The sequence below is a fragment of the Hemitrygon akajei genome, chromosome 9 (assembly GCF_048418815.1).
Source record: "Hemitrygon akajei chromosome 9, sHemAka1.3, whole genome shotgun sequence".
Classification (NCBI taxonomy): domain Eukaryota; kingdom Metazoa; phylum Chordata; class Chondrichthyes; order Myliobatiformes; family Dasyatidae; genus Hemitrygon; species Hemitrygon akajei.
This window is the reverse complement of record NC_133132.1, coordinates 93,449,290-93,469,527: the sequence shown is the minus strand read 5'-3', so window position 1 is coordinate 93,469,527 and position 20,238 is coordinate 93,449,290. Positions and strand designations below refer to the sequence as shown.

At 41.4% G+C, this 20,238-nt stretch overlaps 1 protein-coding gene across 1 annotated transcript in view; it reads right to left on the bottom strand.

The window, feature by feature from the left end:
- Window positions 1–20,238, bottom strand: part of eys (eyes shut homolog) — a 1,854,977-nt gene that overhangs the window by 124,528 nt on the left and 1,710,211 nt on the right. The window lies entirely within an intron of this gene.

Here is a 20,238-nt window from a genome sequence, read left to right as displayed (position 1 = left end):
CTGAAAATGTCAACTGTTCATTTTCCTCTTTAGATGCTCCCTGACCCGTTGAGTTACTCCAGCTGCTTTGGATGTTCAGCATCTGCAGTTTCCCTTGTGTTCAGAGGCACACTATCTGCCCTTCACATCAGTGTGACAACAGTGGTGTCAAGAAGACCTGGCTTTAATTTTAATACATTTCCTTCAGACTATGAGTGGGAATTTTTACAGTGCTTTGGATGACTCAAACCACTTTACATGTATAAAATATAGCTCCCACTAAATTATTTCAGCTATTTATTGAGTTTTGTGTAAAGCAGCAGCTGTTTATCAATAAGCGTGTTGCTTTATTATTTTACGTGATCTTTTGCTTAACCAAGTAACTTCCAGCTGCATCAATACTCTGTTGGCAGTGCTGAGGAAGAGATTCAGAAACCTCTTCCTATTTACCTCACCACATGTGGTCTTTTGCCATGGTAGAGAGCTCATCATGTCTTTTCAGACTCTGAATGATCAATCCAAATAATCATATAAACTAACTTTTTCCCAGAACCTTTCAATTTTCCAATTCAGCTACTTATCCAATTCCTTTCTACAAGTTACTCTTAAATAAGAAATGCATAAGAGAGAGGAGAAGAAATAGGCCATTTGGCCGATCAAGTTTCCTCTGCCATTTGATCGTGGCTGATTTGTTATCCCTTTTAATCTCATCCTTCTGCCTTCTCCCTTACTAATCAAGAATCTGTCAACCACCACTTTAAACATACTGAATGACTTGGCCTTCACAGCCATCTGTGACAATAAATTCCACAAATTCGCCACTATCTGACCACAAAGAAATTGCACTTCATCTCTGTTCTAAAGGGACATACTTCTATTTAGAGGCTGTGCCTTTTGATCCCAATCTCTGCCACTGTAGTAAACATCCTCTCTACGTCCACTCTGTCTTGCACTTTCCATATTAGTTAGATTTCCGTGAGATTCCTGCTCAAACTTCTAAACCCCAGCAAGTACAGCAACAGAACCATCAACCACACCTCATAAATTAACTCTTCCATTCCTGGGATCATTCTCATGAAATTCCTCTTGATCCTCTCTAAAACCTTTCTTAGATGAAGGGTCCAATACTCCACATGCAGTCTCCAAATGCCTTATAAAGCCTCAGCATTACATCCTTGCTTTTATATTCTGGTTCTCTGAAAATTAAACCTTCAATTCCTGATAACAACAATTAGGTGCTGAAAAACACTTTGCTTGCCAGTTGTCCTAATTTAGGTCCTGTGGTTATTGGTTTGTTTGCTAGTGGAAACTGATTCTTTATCGATGCGTTATTTGAAAGCTTTTCGGTGAGCCCTTTTGATCTCTTCTTATCAGTGCTTAGCAAGTTGACATTTTTCCCCCATCAGTTTGCTTCCCCACATTTTACTGCAGGAGGAAACCTCAAAGAGGTGTTGAAAACAATGAGAAGTCCATTACTGCTGTGTTGAGTTGCTTGCTACCCTATACACTCCCATGTTTCTCTTTAGGCCTACCTCACTCTCTAAAGAAAGAAGGGAATTTGTATTCATATTGTGCTTTTCATGACATCAGGATAACCCTGAAACATTCCACAGTCTGAGAAGCACTTTTGAAGTGTTGTCGCTGTTGAGACAGTCAAACCACACACATTAAGCTCCCACTAGCACCAATGTGTTAATGAGCGGAGAATATTTTTTATATATTAGATAAGTATTGGCCAGGTTACAGTAGGAGATCTCTCTATCTTTTTAAAGATAAGCTTTATTTGTTACATGTACATCAAAACATTGAAGCGCACAGTGAAAACATTTTTTTTGCATCAACAACCAACACATTCTTTGAAAAATAGAGGGTTATGGGTAACCCTAGGTAAATTTTAATGTTCAGCACAGCTTTGCAGGCCGAAGGGCCTGTATTGTGCTGTAGGTTTTCTAGGTATCTACAATCTGAGGATTATGCTGGGGCAGCCTGCAAATGTTTGCCATGCTTCCAGTGCCAACACACAACTCACCAACCCTAACAGTACATTTTGGAACATGTGAGGAAACCAGGACACCCTGAGGAAACCCCACACGTTTTGGGGAGAACATGCAAACTCTTCACTGACAGTGGTGGGAACCGAATCCCTATCAGTGATCTCTGGCAGCTAGTGACTATGGCACTCCTTTTCTTCCAAAGCTAGGTGAATGATTGTTACAGATTAAACATGAGAATTGTGTGATTTGGGAACAAATTTACAACATTGAGTCTTTGGGTCAAAAATGGATAGTCTGCCGTGGTCCTCAAAAGCACTCACATTACTCACTTCCTCTAACTTTGGCTGCAATTAGTTCTCAAGGGTGCATCTTAGGTGAGAATCAACAATATCAATTAAATTATCCATCCCTAAAGAATAACGAGAAAAAACTGATGGATCTCATATGTACAGTAGAATCAGAAACATCTCCATTTCCTTCAGACAGCTGGTTTGTTTATTAAATTAATAGCTTGAATGACATATGACATGGTTGCATATTTTCCAGAAGCCTCAAGGCTCATTAATCTTGGAGCAATGCATCCTCAGTTAATTTTTAATCAGGTCTTCCTACAACACGTTTAGGTTTGATCATGAAATCAATGGTTCCAGTTAAAACAATGCAATCAGCATTATATCACAGTGTAATTAAATAGGCATTGCATCCCAATAACACAATCAACAGAACATTAGGCTCCCATGTTTAAAGCTGACATTCACAAATAATCTTGTTACACAACCACTGGCCACTTTATTAGTTACCTCCTGTTCATGGTCTTCTGCTGCTGTAGCCCATCCACTTCAAGGCTCAATGTGCTGTACAGTTAGAGAAGCGCTTCTGCACACCACGGTTCTAACACATGGTTATTTGAGTTACTGTCACCTTGTGTCAGCTTGAACCAGTCTGGCCATTCTCTTCTCACATCTCTCATTAACAAAGTGTTTTGTCCACAGTGCTGCCACATACTGGGTGTTTTTTTGCACTATTTTCTGTAAACACCAGAGACTATTGTGCATGAAAATCCCAGATCAGCAGCTTCTCAGATACTCAATCCACCCCATCTGGCACCTCCAATCATTCCATGGTCAAGGTCACTTAGGTCCCATTTCTTCCCCATTCTGATGTTTGGTCTGAGCAATTGAACCTCTTGCACATGTCTGCATGCTTTTATGCATTGAATTGCTGGTTAGATATTTGCATTAATAGGCAGGTGTACCTAATAAAGTGGCCACTGAGTGTAGGTGATAGTAATTTCTAAGTACTGTAAGATTAAGCATTCTTCAGCATAGTCAATGCAATACTGAGTGATATGCAATCAGCTCATTTAGAGGAAGACTAACACAGGTGGGAGATGAAATATTTTCCATGGGCGCCACACTGCTTGTCATCAGTCAGCTTGCTTAAGTGGCAGACATGCCTGGAGTTATAGCCATGACTTAGACAATTGATAAATGTGTATATGTGCAGTAATATTTCATTGATTTTGTTTTCATTCAGGCAAGACTTGTATTTTGCTGCACCTTTGGAACTTTGGGGGCAAGCTTAGTGTCTCTCAGTCAGTGAAGTTGCTTGTAAATGTGGTCACTGATGCAATAAATGAAACATGGCAGCCAATCTGTGTGCAGGAAGATGCTGTGGAAAGTCAATAAGATAATCATCAGTTCAAAAGCGTTGATTGTCAGATAAAAGGGCATGAAAGATGGAGGACTTGCCATTCCAAATGTCACTGTGGGAAACTTTACATCTACTTAAAAGATAAGGGAAAGAATCTGCTCAACATTTTGATCTAGAAGGTTGTATTGTCAATAGCAGAGCATTCCCTCTGAAGTTTCAGCCTAATGTTTGTGCTCAATATTCTTGAGGCAAGTGTAAACAGTCCAACTTCCTTTTATCACTATAAAGGGATAGGCAACGCCAACATGAAGGATGAAGCAATAATCCACTGGAGAGAACCACAGGGTGCAAAGAGGCATATCATCTCCAATTGACATTCATATCAAGTTCGAATTTCAACTTCAAAGTAAATTTATTATCACTGTAAATTACCCTGCGATTCATTTTCTTGCATTCATTCACAGTACAACAAAGAAATAGGATAGAATCAATGGGAAGTTACACACAAAGACTGACAAACAAACAATGTGCAAAAGAAGATGAACTGTGCAAATACAAAATTGATAAATAAACAAACAAACAAACACATAAGTAAATAAATGATTTTGAGGACATGAGTTGTAGAGTCCTTGAAAGCCAGTCCATGGGTTTTGGAATCAGTTCAGTATTGAGGAAAGTGTAATTAGTTGGAACAGTTCAAGATTGCTTCATCTAGACTAACTCAATTACAAATGAGTAAAAAATGGTCAGTTTCATTCTCTTCTTAAAGATTAAACATTAGTTTTACTCATCACAAGTACATAGAAGCATAAAACCTACAGTGAAATGCATCATTTGTATCAATGACCAACACATCCGAGGATGTGTGAAGAGAGACTGCAAATGTCGCTACAGTTCAAACACCAACTTCGCATGCCCACAGTTTATTAATCCTAACCTGTATGCTTTGGAATCGGGAGGAAGGAATCTGGAGCACCTGGAGGAAGCCCGTGTGCCATGCAGTCTCAGGTAGAACATACAAACTCCTTACAGACATCAGTGGGAATTCAACTTCGATCGATTTTAAAGCTGGCAATGTAGAGCGTTGCACTAATTGCTACATTACCATGCCCCACCCCTTCTCCCTTCCTAGCCCAGTGTAGGTTGTATCAAACAGACTATAACCTCTGGGAAGAAATCAACTAAATGAATACACAGCCTTCCTGTTGAGTTTGGATTCAGCAATCCAATTTGGTTTGGAACCAAAGTGGCATAACCTTGATAGAGTATGTTATTGCATTTTGCTGGGCAGGTTTACTGGGTCTCAAGATCCAATATCAAACAAATTACCTGCAATGTATTTTGTTTGCCTACTTGCATAACCAACTGAGAACATGGACATTACTTTAGAAAGAAAATTATTTCATTAGATTTGAGCACAGATGGTACATCATCAAGTGCCAATTATCTTGGCAACTCCTGAAATTCTATTATAACCCATGCCAATTCAAGACAAAGAAGGAGAAATGACTGGAAGCTCAAAGCCTGGTAAGTCCAGATCGTATAATATGAAGCTCAGCAGCTAAATCCAGGCTTTATGAAGAACATTCTTACTCGTAGCGAGATACATTAAGCTAAAATGAAAGGTGCCTGAAAATGTGTAAGCAGAGGGATTTAGAGAGCAAAACACAGAAAAGATCAAAATGAAGATGACAGATTCTAATGATAATTAAAAGTAATGCAACGTTCATCGTTATCACAAGAAGGCAGAGATACAAAGTGATGGAAGTGGTTATAACTATTTAGTTGTCTGGCAAATTTGGATCTGGAATACAGCCTTCATTTCTAGGCATCACATCTCAGGAAGGATGTACTAGACTTGGAGGAGTGCAGCATTGATATGCCCAAACAAAACTGAGTCTTTTATTGTTGGGCTACATAGACCAGCAGATCTACAGACCACAACGTGATGAACAAACTGTATCAGTAAGAACATGCAGCACACCTTTGCCATTATTATTCTCAACACTGGTGCCCCGAAAGGCTGCGACCTCAGTCACTGATTTACTCCCTGTATATTCATGAATACATAGCTAGATTTCACTCTAACTCTAAAGGTTTGCAGATGATACCATCATAGCAGGCTGTATCTCAAATGAGGATGAGTTTGGAGCACAAAAGTGAAATACAATTTTAATATTAAAGTACATATATACTCCCATATACTACCTTGAGATTCATTTTCTTTCAGCATTTACGGAGGCCTTTTCCCAGGCTGCAATGGTTGCCACAAGAGGACACAGGTTTAAGGTGCTGGGGAGTAGGTACAGAGGAGATGTCAGGGGTATGTTTTTTACTCAGAGAGTGATGAGTGCGTGGAATGGGCTGCCGGCAACGGTGGTGGAGGTGGAAATGATAGGGTCTCTTAAGAGACTTTTAGATAGGTACATGGAGCTTAGAAAAATAGAGGGCTATAGGTAAGCCTAGTAATTTCTAAGGTAGGGACATGTTCGGCACGACTTTGTGGGCTGAAGGGCCTATATTGTGCTGTAGGCTTTCTATGTTTCTACAGGAAATAAAGAAATACAATAGAATTTATGAAAACAAAGGCTAACAAGCAACCAATGTCCAAAAGAAGACAACTTGTGCAAATAAGAAGAAAAAATAGTCATGAGAGTATGAGTTACAGAGTCCTTGAAGGTAAATGATTTTGGAATAATGTCAGAGTTGTGATGTGTGCAGTTAAACACACCAGTTCAAGAGCCTAATGGTTGAAGGGTAATAGCTGTTCCTGAGCCTAGCGGTGTGGGACCTATGGCTTCTGTACCTCCTGCCCGATGGAATAGCAAAAAGAGAGCATGGTCTGGTTGGTGGGGCTGCTTGATGATGGATGCTGTGTTTCTGTGGCAGTACTCAATGCAAATGTGTTCAGTAATAGGGAAGGCTTTGCCTGTGATAAACTGGGATGTATCTACAACTTTCTGTAAACTTATTTGTTTCTGGACATTGTAATGATCATTGACTTCAGGAAGGGGAAGAGAATGCATGCTCCTATTTACATCAAAGGTGCTGTGGTGAGACATTGAGATCTTCAAGTTCCTAGGAATGAACATCACTAATGCTCTGTGTTGGACCAACCACATTGATGTCATGGCCAAGAAAACTCACCTAAACCTATACTTCCTCAGAACGTTAATGACATTTGGTACATCCTTTCTGACCCTCACCAATTGCTATTGATCACCGTAGAAAGCATCCTCACCAGATTCATCATGAGTTGGGAATGCAATTCTTCTGCCTGTGACCACACAAATGCTTTTACTTCCTCAAGAGGCTAAAGAAATTTTGCATGTCTCCATCATGTCTTACCAATTTTTATTGATGCACCTTAGAAAACATTCTGTCTGCATGCTTAACAGCTTGAGAGTTGTGAACAGAGCTCAGCACATCATAAAAACCAGCCTTCTCTCCACGGACTCAGTCCATACTTCTTGCTGTCTCAGTAAAGCAGTCAGCACGACCAAGGATCCTACTTAACTTGGACATTCTCTCTTTTCCCCTCTTCCAAGCCAGAGAGCATGTGCCACCATGCTCAAGGATAGCTTCTGTCCTGCTGTTTTAAGATAATCAAATAGTTTCCTGGTATGATAAGACAGACTTATGTCCTCACAATCTATCTCGTTATGACCTTGCACATTATTATCTACCTACACTGCTCTTTCTCTGTAATTGTAACACTTTATTTTCCACTCTGCTGTTCTTTTACTATATACTACCTCAATTAATTTTTGTAATGAATTGATTTGTATGGATGATATGTAAGACAAGTTTTTCACTCTACATCAGTATATATGACAATAGTGTTGGTGCTTGGCCAAGTGGTTAAGGCGTTTGCCTAGTGATCTGCAGGTCGCTAGTTCGAGCCTTGGCTGAGGCTGCGTCTGTGTCCTTGAGCAAGGCACTGAACCACACATTGCTCTGCGATGACACCGGTGCCAAGCTGTATGGGTCCTAATGCCCCTCCCTTGGTCAACATCGGTAGCGTGGAGAGGGGAGACTTGCAGCTTGGACAACTGCCGGTCTTCCATTAAAAAAACCTTGCTCAGGCTTGCGCCCTGGAAACTTTCCAAGGTGCAAATCCATGGTCTATCGAGACTAACAGAGGCCTACACACGTATATAACGATAATAAATTAATTTGCCAATTGTTAGTTTAAGGCCAGATTTATATTCCTGAAGACAGTGATCTAATACAGGAATAGTAGCCTGTTTAGTAAGAACAACATCCACAACCATTCACTCACGGCTCCACTGATGCACAATAGCAGCTTTGTACCATCTATACTGCAGCAACTCATTAAAGTTATTAAGACACCTCTGTCCAAATCAGCTAGAAGGAGAATGGCTGCAAAAGCATGGGAACACCACCTCCTGGAAGTTACTGTACATTCCAAGCCACACACCATGCTGATCTGAAAGTGCATCACTGCTCCTTTGCTCTCACTGGGTCAAAATTCTGAAACTCCCTCCCAAATATGACAATGGATTACAGACACCTCAAGAACTGTCACAGCTCATGAAGGCTTCTTGCTACCATTTTCTCAAGAGCATCAAGAGGTAGGAAATCAAATGCTGGCTAAGTCTGTGAATGCTGTATCACTTGATTGAATATTATACTTTGAGAAGTTTGCTCATTAACAGGGGCAATCATGTGTGGTCCCCTAGTATAGGATGGAGGTTGTAGGCATAGAGCACTGCTGCACAGAAACAGACCCTTCGGCCTGTCTAGTCTGTGCTGAAATATTAATCTGCCAAAATTGACCTGCTCTTGGATCATAGCCCTCCATACCCCTTCCATCCATATAGTCATCCAAACTTCTCTTAAACATTGAAATCGAACCTGTTGTGTCTGTGCAAAACTAGATAAATATTAAATAAAAGCACACATGAAGGAGAGGGCTTCAACTAATGTATTCACATTGCAACAAGAGAGACAGAGAAAACAATGCACAAGGATAGACAATGGATCAATACATCGTGCTAAGGGGGGTGGTCATTGCTCTAAAAGAAATACATTACACTTCCTCCCCCTTTAGATTAATGTACCATAAAACTGTATATGCACAAAATATTCAATTTCTCTTTCATAAAGCCATATTCCAAATAAACATGCTTTCACAATAACAGTTTATAACAATTTCACAGTTATATAACAAACATGAGGAAATCTGCAGATGCTGGAAATTCAAGCAACACACACAAAATGCTGGTGGAACACAGCAGGCCAGGCAGCATCTATAAGGAGAAGCGCTGTCGACGTTTTGGGCCGAGACACTTGTGTGTGTTGCACACAGTTCTATAAGTTCAGTTTTTGGGTGGTGCTCTGTTTCTTTCAGGATAATGCCTCTGGACTTGTGGAGAGGCTTCAGGTATGGCAGGTGTCATGTCAATGATAACATTTTTGTTGCGCCTCTAGGCTTGTAGAGTGACATCAGGTTTGGTAGGTGTCATGTCTAGGAAAACATTCTGTTTTTGGTGTCACTTTGCTGCTAGTGACATGATGATCACTGTGAGCTAAGTCCAATGACTGTAATGTGCCTGTCTTGTTAGATGCAATCGACTCAGGTATGTTGTTCGGTTAACCATCCAGTACCTGGTCCATGTGAAGGCTCCATGTCTGATCTCCAACATCCACTGCATACATCAGTGGTCCAGTTCTTGTAGCTATTCTACCGGGTGTCCACTTCTCAGTAATTACACGCTAGGACTTCCTGTCCAATCTCGAAGCTCCTTGCTGCTTCACTTGGCAACTGGCTGAAATGTTTACTTTCCACTTCCCTCTGTAGATCTGGTTTTAGGAGGTCTCTGCTAGATCTCAGATTCCTGTTCATGAAAAGCATTGCAAATGTTTGATTTGTCATTGCATGAACAGAGTTCTGATACACAAGCAGGAAGTTGTCCACCTTGTGCTGTAGAGAAATGTCCTCCTTGTCTATCACTTTTATGGTCTTCTTGAAGGATTGGGTAAACCTTTCAGCTAACCCATTCGGTGCTGGGTGTTGAGGAGCTGACCTGAAATATGTCTGATGCCATTTTTCTTCATGAACAGTCAGAATTGTTCTAGGTGTATTGTGGTCTGTTATCACTTATGATTTATTCTGGTAAGCCATTTCTGGCAAAGGTATTCCTCAGAGTGGAGACAGTCTTTGCTGAGGTGGTTGACTTCATTAGTGTAACCTCTGGCCACTTCATATGAACATCCAGAGCAATTAGAAACATGGTGAACATGACTGGGCCAGCAAAGTCAATACATAGACTTTGCCATGGTGACGAAGGCCACTCCCACAGGTATGACGGTGCCTGTGGGGGTGCATTTTGAACTTTTTGGCATCCCAAACAGCTTTTGGCCAATACTTCGATCTGTTTATGTATTCCCTTCTCAAACACCTTCTGATTAGCATTAAGCCCCTGTGTCAGCCTCCGGTTAGTGCTATCATTCAGGCTGCCATTGCCTGTTGATACCACACTGAGAGCTTTGATTGAGAGCCAGTCTAGATGGATTGTTCTTAACCATTCAAGTCTGAAAGTGCTGGCCTCCACCTAGAGCTCTACCAGTTGTGTTCGGCCTCCATATGTCACACTTACTTTCAGTTTGCCTTTGGAAGACACTTTTTTTCCTGTGTGTCTTTAGCATCACTGAGGTCTTCTCTCACATTATCTTAGAAAACTGTACGTTGTAGTCAGCCACTAGAATTACGGACAAAGCTGACCCTATATCCAGCTCCATTTTCAGTTTTACACCGGAATCATCTATTTTGATCTGCTTCAGTTATACTATGCAGTTCTAGGCATGACAGTTCATCTTTGCCACATTGATAACATCTTTGGCTTTTTACACCATTTAGGCACCTTCTGTCTATTTCACATTCTAACCTCCTTTTCTGTAGTTCTGCTGCATCCATTGCTGCAGTCTCTAAAGATTGCCTTGTGCAGGAAGGCACAGAGTCGACTGTACTTCCTTAGAAGGTTGGCGTCATTCAATGTCTGTAGTGAGATGCTGAAGATGTTCTATAGGTCCCTTGTGGAGAGCGCCCTCTTCTTTGTGGTGGCGTGTTGGGGAGGAAGCATTAAGAAGAGGGACGCCTCACGTCTTAATAAGCTGGTAAGGAAGGCGGGCTCTGTCGTGGGCAAAGTACTGGAGAGTTTAACATCGGTAGCTGAGCGAAGGGCGCTGAGTAGGCTACGGTCAATTATGGAAAACTCTGAACATCCTCTACATAGCACCATCCAGAGACAGAGAAGCAGTTTCAGCGACAGGTTACTATCGATGCAATGCTCCTCAGACAGGATGAAGAGGTCAATACTCCCCAATGCCATTAGGCTTTACAATTCAACCGCCAGGACTTAAGAACTTTTTAAAAGCTATTATTAATGCTTTTTGAGATAGTGATTTAGATGCATATCATATTTTTTACTGAGTTAAGTATTGTATGTAATTAGTTTTGCTACAACAAGTGTATGGGACATTGGAAAAAAAAGTTGAATTTCCCCATGGGGATGAATAAAGTATCTATCTATCTATCTATTGCAACAGTCAATACCCATTCTAAAGTTAGGTCTCTTTTGGACAGTAACCTCTTTTAGAACCATAGAACCATAGAACATTACAGCACAGAAACAGGCCTTTTGGCCCTTCTTGGCTGTACCGAACCATTTTTCTGCCTAGTCTGACTGACCTGCACCTGGGCCATATCCCTCCAAATCCCTCCCATCCATGTACCTGTCCAAGTTTTCTTAAATGTCAAAAGTGAGCCTGCATTCACCACTTCATCTGGCAGCTCATTCCACACACCCACCACTCTCTGCATGAAGAAGCCCCCCCAATGTTCCCTTTAAACTTTTCCCCCTTCACCCTTAACCCATGGCCTCTGTTTTTTTTCTCCCCTAACCTCAGTGGAAAAAGCCTGCTTGCATTCACTCTATCTATACCCATCATAATTTTATACACCTCTATCAAATCTCCCCTCATTCTTCTATGCTCCAGGGAATAAAGTCCTAACCTATTCAATCTTTCTCTGTAACTCAGTTTCTCAAGTCCCAGCAACATCCTTGTAAACCTTCTCTGCACTCTTTTAACCTTATTAATATCCTTCCTGTAATTAGGTGACCAAATCTGTACACAATACTCCAAATTCGGTCTCTCCAATGTCTGATACAACCTCACCATAACATTCCAACTCTTATACTCAGTACTTTGATTTATAAAGGCCAATGTACCAAAAGCTCTCTTTACAACCCTATCTACTTGTGACACCACTTTTAGGGAATTATATATCTGTAATCCCAGATCCCTCTGTTTTACTGCACTCCTCAGTGTCCTACCATTTACCTTGTATGTTCTACCTTGGTTTGACCTTCCGAAGTTCAATACCTCACACTTGTCCGCATTAAACTCCATCTGCCATTTTTCAGCCCATTCCTCCAACTGGTCCAAATCCCTCTGCAAGCTTTGAAAATCTTCCTCACTGTCCACTACACCTTCAATCTTTGTATCATCAGCAAATTTGCTGATCCAATTTGCCACATTATCATCCAAATCATTGATATAGATGACAAATAACAATTGACCCAGTACTGATCCCTGTGGCACACCACTTGTCACAGGCCTCCACTCAGAGTAGCAATCCTCCACTACCACTCTCTGGCTTCTTCCATCGAGCCAATGTCTAATCCAATTTACTACCTCTTCATGTATACCTAGCGACTGAATCTTCCTAACTAAACTCCCATGCAGGACCTTGTCAAAGGCCTTACTGAAGTCCATGTATACAACATCCACTGCCTTCCCTTTATCCACTTCCCTGGTAACTTCCTCGAAAAACTCTAATAGATTGGTTAAACATGACCTACCACACACAAAGCCATGCTGACTTTTTCTAATAAGTCCCTGTCTATCCAAATACTTGTAGATCCTATCTCTTAGTATTCCTTCCAATAATTTACCTACTACCGATGTCAAACTTATCGGCCTATAATTTCCCAGCTTATTTTTGAGCCTTTTTTAAACAACGGAACTACATAAGCTATCCTCCAATCCTCCGGCACCTGACCTGTGGATATCGACATTTTAAATATTTCTGCCAGGGCCCCTGCAATTTCAACACTAGTCTTCTTCAAGGTCCGAGGGAATACCCTGTCAGGTCCTGGGGATTTATCTACTCTGATTTGCCTCAAGACAGCAAGCACCTCCTCCTCTTTAATCTGTATAAATTCCATGACCTTCCTACTTGTTTGCCTTGTTTCCATAGACTCCATTCCAGTTTCCTTAGTAAATACAGATGCAAAAAAACCCATTTAATATCGCTCCCATTTCTTTTGGTTCCATACATAGCCGACCACTCTGATCTTCAAGAGAACCAATTTTGTCCCTTACTATCCTTTTGCTTTTAACATACCTGTAGAAGATCTTAGGATTATCTTTCACTCTGACTGCCAAAGCAACCTCATGTCTTCTTTTAGCCCTCCTGATTTCTTTCTTTAGTATTTTCTTACTCTTTTTATACTCCTCAAGCATCTTACTTCCTCCCTGTTGCCTATACATGTTATACATCTCTTTTTTCTTCTTTATCAGAGTTCCAATATCCCTCGAGAACCAAGATGCCTTATTCTTGTTCATTTTGCCTTTAACCCTGACAGGAACATACAAACTTTGCACTCTCAAAATTTGTCCTTTGAAGGCCTCCCACTTACCAATCACATCCTTGCCAGAGAACAACCTGTCCCAATCTACGCTTTTTAGATCCTTTCTCATTTCATCAAATTTGGCCTTTTTCCAGTTTAGAACTTCAACCCAAGGACCAGATCTATCTTTATCCATGATCAAGTTGAAACTAATGATGTTATGAACACAGGAACAAAAGTGTTCCCCTACACACACTTCTGTCACCTGCCCTAACTCATTTCCTAATAGGAGATCTAATATTGCATCCTCCCTAACTGGTACATCTATATACTGATTTAGAAAACTTTCCTGAACACATTTCACAAACTCTAACCCATCTAGACCTTTAACAGTATGGGAGTCCCAATCAATGTGTGGAAAATTAAAATCCCCTACAATCACAACTTTCTGTCTCCTGCAGTTGTCTGTTATCTCTCTGCAGATTTGCTCCTCCAATTCTCACTGACTATTGGGTGCTCTATAATACAACCCTATTAATGTGGTCATACCTTTCCTGTTCCTCAGCTCCACCCATATGGCCTCCGTAGACAAGCGCTCTAATCTGTCCTGCCGAAGCACTGCTGTAACATTTTCCCTGACTAGCAAAGCCACCCCCCACCTTTCATCCCTCTGCCTCTATCACGCCTGAAACATTGGAACCCTGGAACATTGAGCTGCCAGTCCTGCCCCTCCTGTAGCCAAGTTTCAGTAATGGCTATGATGTCATAATTCCATGTGTCAATCCAGGCCCTCAGCTCATCTGCCTTTCCCACAATACTCCTCGCATTGAAATATACACACCTCAGAAGATTATTACCACCACACAGAAATTCTCTATTTGTGACTTTGCATGAACTACTAACATCATTTATTTTTACCCCTATTCCACGATCTACTCTGGCACTCTGGTTCCCATCCCCCTGCAAATCTAGTTTAAACCCTCCCCAATAACACTAGCAAACCTCCCTGTGATTATATATTAGTCCCCTTGTAGTTCAGGTGTAACCCGTCTCTCTTGTACAGGTCCCACCTGCCCCAGAAGAGGTCCCAATGATCTAGAAATCTGAAACCCTGCCCCCTACACCAGTTTCTCAGCCACGTGTTCATCTGCCAGAGCATCCTACTTTTACCCTCACTGGCACGTGGCACAGGCAGCAATCCAGAGATTACTACCCTCGAAGTCCTGTTTTTCAACTTCCTACCAAGCTCTCTGAACTCACTCTTCAGGACCTCCTGACTCTTTCTACCTATGTCATTGGTACCAATGTGTACCACGACATCTGGCTGATCACCCTCCCACCTCAGAATGCTGTGCACATGATCAGAGACATCCCTGACCCTGGCACCTGGGAGGCAACAAACCATCCGGGAGTCTCTGTCATGACCGCAGAACTTCCTGTCTGTACCCCATGACTATGGAGTCCCCTATCACTACCGTTCTCCTCTTCTTCCTCCCTCCCTTCTGCACTGCAGAACCAGACTCAGTGCCAGAAATCTGGCTGTCGCAGCTTGTCCCAGGTAAGCCATCCCCCCCAACAGTATCCAAATTGGTATGCCTGTTTTGGGGGGGAATGGCCACAGGGGAACCCTGCACTACCTGCCCTTTTCCCTTTCCTCGCCTGACAGTAACCCAATTACCTGTGCCCTGTTCCTTAGGTGTAACTACCTCCCAGAAGCCACTATCTATAAGCTGCTCAGTCTCCCGAATGATCTGGAGGTCATCCAGCTCCAGCTCCCTAATGCAGTCTGTTAGGAGCTGCAGCTGGATGCACTTCTTGCAGGTATGGAAGTCAGGGAGACCGGAGGTCTCCCTAACTTCCCACATCCTGCAAGAGGAGCATTCCAACATCCTGTCTAGCATATTCTCTAGTCTGAACAAAAAATGTGATGCTTCAGTCTTCCACTCTCAGCCTCTTGCTTCGATTGAAAAGTTTGATTTGAGTGCTTTGACTATGAATGCCACATACAAGCCTGTCCCTTATTGCCTCAGAAAGTCCATCTCTGAAGTTATAATAATGGGAAAGTTTCTGCAGTTCTGCAATGTATTCAGAAGTGTTTCATCTTTTGACTGGTTCCTTTTATGAAATCTAAATCTCTCAGCTATTACCAGCAGTTTAGGGCTCAAGTGATTTTGTAAAATTGTAATAATTTCATCAAATATCTTGCCTGCTGGCTTTTCAGGGGTTACAATGTTGTGTAAGAGATCGCAGGTCCTTTCACCCATTAAGCTAAGAAGTGTAGGGGCTTTGTTTTGCTCCTCCACACTGTTCAGGTTACAGTACAGTTCAACCCTCTCAATATACGACTCCCAGCCTTCATTAGTGCCATCAAATTTGTCAACTTTCCAACTGAAGTCATTGCTACATTATTTTCATTTTAAATTCAGTGCATCTTTCACTGTTACTAATGGGTCCTTCGGCTTTCCCGTGCTGTTTAATCCCGTAACTCAGTGCAGTTCATGATATTTTGTGACATTCAGGTTCGTACTCTTCACCTATTTGTTATGTTTGTGTACAACTACATATATATGAAATATAAGCACGTGCTTTAACTGGTGTATTAGAGAGAGATCGAGAGATAGAAAGATAGAGAGATAGAGATAGAGAGAGATAGAGGGAGAGAGAGAGCGATATGCTTATGCGTAGACAACAGCACATGCATAAACAGATCAATACGTAGCGCTAAGGGGGAGGCGGGGGTCATTACTCTAAAATAAATAGATCCATAGATAACAGACTTCTATTAGACATAGGTGGAATGGAACTACGAAACAGGGAACACAAACGAAATGCTGGAGGAACTCAGCAGGCCAGGCAACATCTATGGAAAAGAGTGAAGTTGCCATTTTGTCCTTCGTCAGGACTGGAGGGTAAAAGAAGATGAGTTTGAGTAAGAGGGTGGGGGGAGGGGAGGAAGAAACACAAGATGATAGGTGAAACCGAGGTGGGGGGAGGGATGAAGTAAAGAGCTGGGAAGTTGATTGTTGAAAGAGATACAGGGCTGAGAAGGGGCCCTGATAGGAGAGGACAGAAGGCCATGGAAGAAAGAAAAGGGGGAGGAGCACCAGAGGGGGAAATAGGAATGGGGAATGGGAAATGATGGGGGAGTGGCCATTACCAGAAGTTTGAGAAATTGATGTTCATGCCATCAGGTTGGAGACACAGGCAAAATATAAAGTGCTGCTCTTCCAACCTGAGTGTAGCCGCATCGCGACAGTAGAGGAAGTCATGGACCGACATGTCGAAATAGGAATGGGAAGTGGAATTAAATTGGGTGGCCACTGGGAGATTCTGCTTTTTCTGGTGGACATAGGTGCTAGGCGAAGCGGTTTGCCAATCTACGTCAGGTCTCACCGAGAGCACTGGATATGACGCCAACAGACTTACAGGTGAAGTGTCGCGCCTCACCTGGAAGGACTGTTTGGGGCTCTGAATGGTAGAGAGGGTGGAGGTATTAGGGCAGGTGTAGCACTTGTTCTGCTTGCTATGAAACAGGGTTAAGCGTAGATGGAGAAACATGATCAGCTGTTGCTTGGATGAATGGAATAGGGACTCAAGGTGCTGAACAATCTACTCTGCAGAACAACCTATACAGCCCATGTTTGACGTTCTGAAAATTATATTAACGTTTAACATCATGTGCACTTTTACAAAGCTATCTGCTCTTTATTCATCTGTTGGGTAAAGGAACTTTTATTGCCAAATCTTATCGCTAATGAATTATGGATCATTTTATTCACTCCTGGTTTGCAAGTCTCACTGGAATGTAAGATTCATCTGCATTTATGTGCATGTGGAGTCACTTGCAAATGCAGTTTTACTTCCAAGAGAACATGAGCGAACCAGGTGTTGTTTTGATCATTCATTTGTTATGTGGGCATCATTACTGATATAAAAGCTCATATGTATTTGACAAGCTGACTTTGAACACCCCAGCTGTCAAGCAATGAAGTAATGGGCCAGATTTTGATGACCAGAGCCTTCTTCTTGCAATCACCCCATCTCTAATTACTTGGCCTGTTTGCTGAAAGCTCATCATGTTGACTTGAAGCCTCTCAGTCTCCAGACTGAGTGATTGTGCATAGGCTCCAGCCGTGGACATTTGGATGTGTCCTGCCCAGCCTTGCTGGCTGTTGAAACTATGAAAGCTTGAAATTCTCTTAGACCATTAAAAGCAGTTAAAAATGAAGTACATATAAAAATAACACTTAAAACATTTTAAAAAAGGAAGAAAAAATCAAACAAAACTGAAATAATCATAAAAGAAGGAATTTATTTTCCATTGTATTTTACCATTTGCAATTTTACAATCTCAACCTATCAAATATTGAAAGGCCTAGTTGGAGTGGCCCTGCAGAGGATGTTTCCTGTACTGGCAGAGTCTGGAACCAGGGTGCGTAGCCTCAGAATAAAAAGACATTCCTTTAGAACAGAGGTAAGGAGGAATTTCTTTAGCAAGAGGGTGGTGTATCTGTAGAATTCTTGCCACAGATGACTGTGTAGTCCAAGTCATTAAGTATAATTAAAATGGAGGTCGACAGTTTCTTGATTAGTAAGGGTGTCAAAGTACAGAAGAAGGCAGGAGAATGTGGTTGAGATCAAGAATAATCAGCCTTGATGGAATAATGGAGCAGACTCAATGGGCCAACTAGATCTACTCCTATGTGTTATGGTCTTGTATCCAGCACCACAGTAGATCAGAGCTGCTGTGAGATCCAACAGCAGATTGCTCAATATAAATGCCAGTGAGTCTCCATATAATTACTAAACTCTATGGTGTCCACGTACTACCAAATAAGTCCAAGACTTGCTCCCATGTAAATCTTGAATCTGATTCAATGTTTCCCAAATGCTATGGCATTCTTTTGGAGCACTGCGTTTCTCTCTTCTGTGGCAATCCCATATTGGAGAACATCACTAGGGTTCTGATGGCAACTTGTTGTTGGGTTTCATATCTCACAACATATGCACCAATAATACTTTATTTGTGGATATTGCATTAACCAGTAGGCTGAATTGTTTAAGTACTGTAAATTTGAAAAGAAAAATCAAGTACACTCCTGCTGAAATCACTTGGTAAGAGGTTACATTACGACTATGTGCTTCACAGCACTGCTACATGATGCAGACTATCAATCTTTAAGCCAGTGCATCTTCCTTATGCCCAAGCATGGCTCACTTAGTTGTTTCCTCACTTCTGTACCAAGAAATTGTGGGTTAAAGTACCATTTAAAAGATTTCAAGGTGGTCATCTAGTTTAATACTCCAATGCAGTATGGAGGGACTACTCCACTGTCAGTAGGTATTACCACTTGGATGAAACAATAAATTAAGAGGCCAATCCCATCTTAGGTTGATATAAAATATCTCATAGCACTGCTTAAAGGTGAGAGATGTATTCTGCCCAATTTTATTCTTTGGTTGACATCACTAAAATCAACCATCTGGTTTCCATCTGTCAATCATGTGACCTTGGTTTGCTTAAAGGGGCTTCCCACTGTCTACATTTTATTCTGTGATGTATTCTGTTATATCCTGAGGTAATCAATGGTTATATTTTATTCTCCATGGTGCTATCCTCTTTTAGCACCAGTGTATCTGGTGCTGTACAATGCTAGCTTCCTCCTCTCCATCCAAGACATATAGGATGGGTTCAGGGGGGTATGAGCCAAGCACAGGGACTAGCTTGGTGGGCACCATGGTTGGAATGGGTGGTGTTGAGCCAAAGGGCTCGTTTCCATTACTCTATTAGTTATCCCCAGATTGACTTGCACAGCCTGGCTCAGCTCAGAGCTCTCCAGCTCCAAAATGAATATCAACAGCAAAACCTGGACACCACCAACACCTCCAAAGAGAACTGCTTGCTGACTTGGATTCATTAACCCTGATTGCATGTGGTGGATTGGTTAAAATTCTACCGCTCCCTGCTGGGCAAGAATGGCGGATCGAGAAGGTGGCCCACGACCTTCCCGGTGGAAAGCTCGGAACCAAGAGCACATGCCACATCCTTTGAGCAACTGTTCCTTGCAGAGCAAACTTTTCAGAGTCAAAATATGGGGCTGTAAATCCATTGTCATTTTTAAACAACTTGTTCTGCAGCCATCTTTTTAGAACCCTCTTGAATTATTACTGAGAGAAGATAACTGTCTCTTAAAATAATACTAAGACAGCAGGATACTAACAGTCATAATTTTTTGTCTATCAGACAACAGCCACATGACAGGCATATTATTCTGAGTGTAAGTTCAAAAATTATAAATTATTCGGTGGCAAGGTTGTCAGCTGAGGTAAAATGTGAAGACTAATGCATCAATTGATTGTCATAGTAAGATCTTGAATTAATGGGAACCCATCCTTACTAAGTTCCTTATTAGTATGAATTGAAAACTGAACTAAGATGAGGCTCTGTTCTGTCTTCACAACGGTTACTATGGAGACAATACATTGAAAGGAACAAGGGCACAGAATTATGGATTAGGGAATATTGTTAGATAAAGAGTGCAAAAAGAAGCAATAAAATGATATTCGCTGTGACTGAGATAAGGGAGTTCAACATTTTCTGTTAGATTAACATCTATAAATTTTAACTAAGCTTTTATCTTTGCCAGACTACATGGAACAACTACAGTAACAGCTCATTTTAGGGTCAAATTAAACACTGAGGTCACAAAGAGGGCGGTTCAGCTTTGTGTAGTTCCGGGGAGAGGGTTGAAGTTGGTGACTAAAGAAAAGATCTAATGACATAGATAGGAATCAAGCATTTATTATATTCTTTGTTACTGTATTAATTTCATAATTCTTCATGTTACTATTCATCTTTTATCACATGAATTAATAACAGTAAATTAAAAAGAGGACATATAATTTGAGAGGATTGACAGTAAGCTTAGCTGGTATCATTTCTGATGAAATTC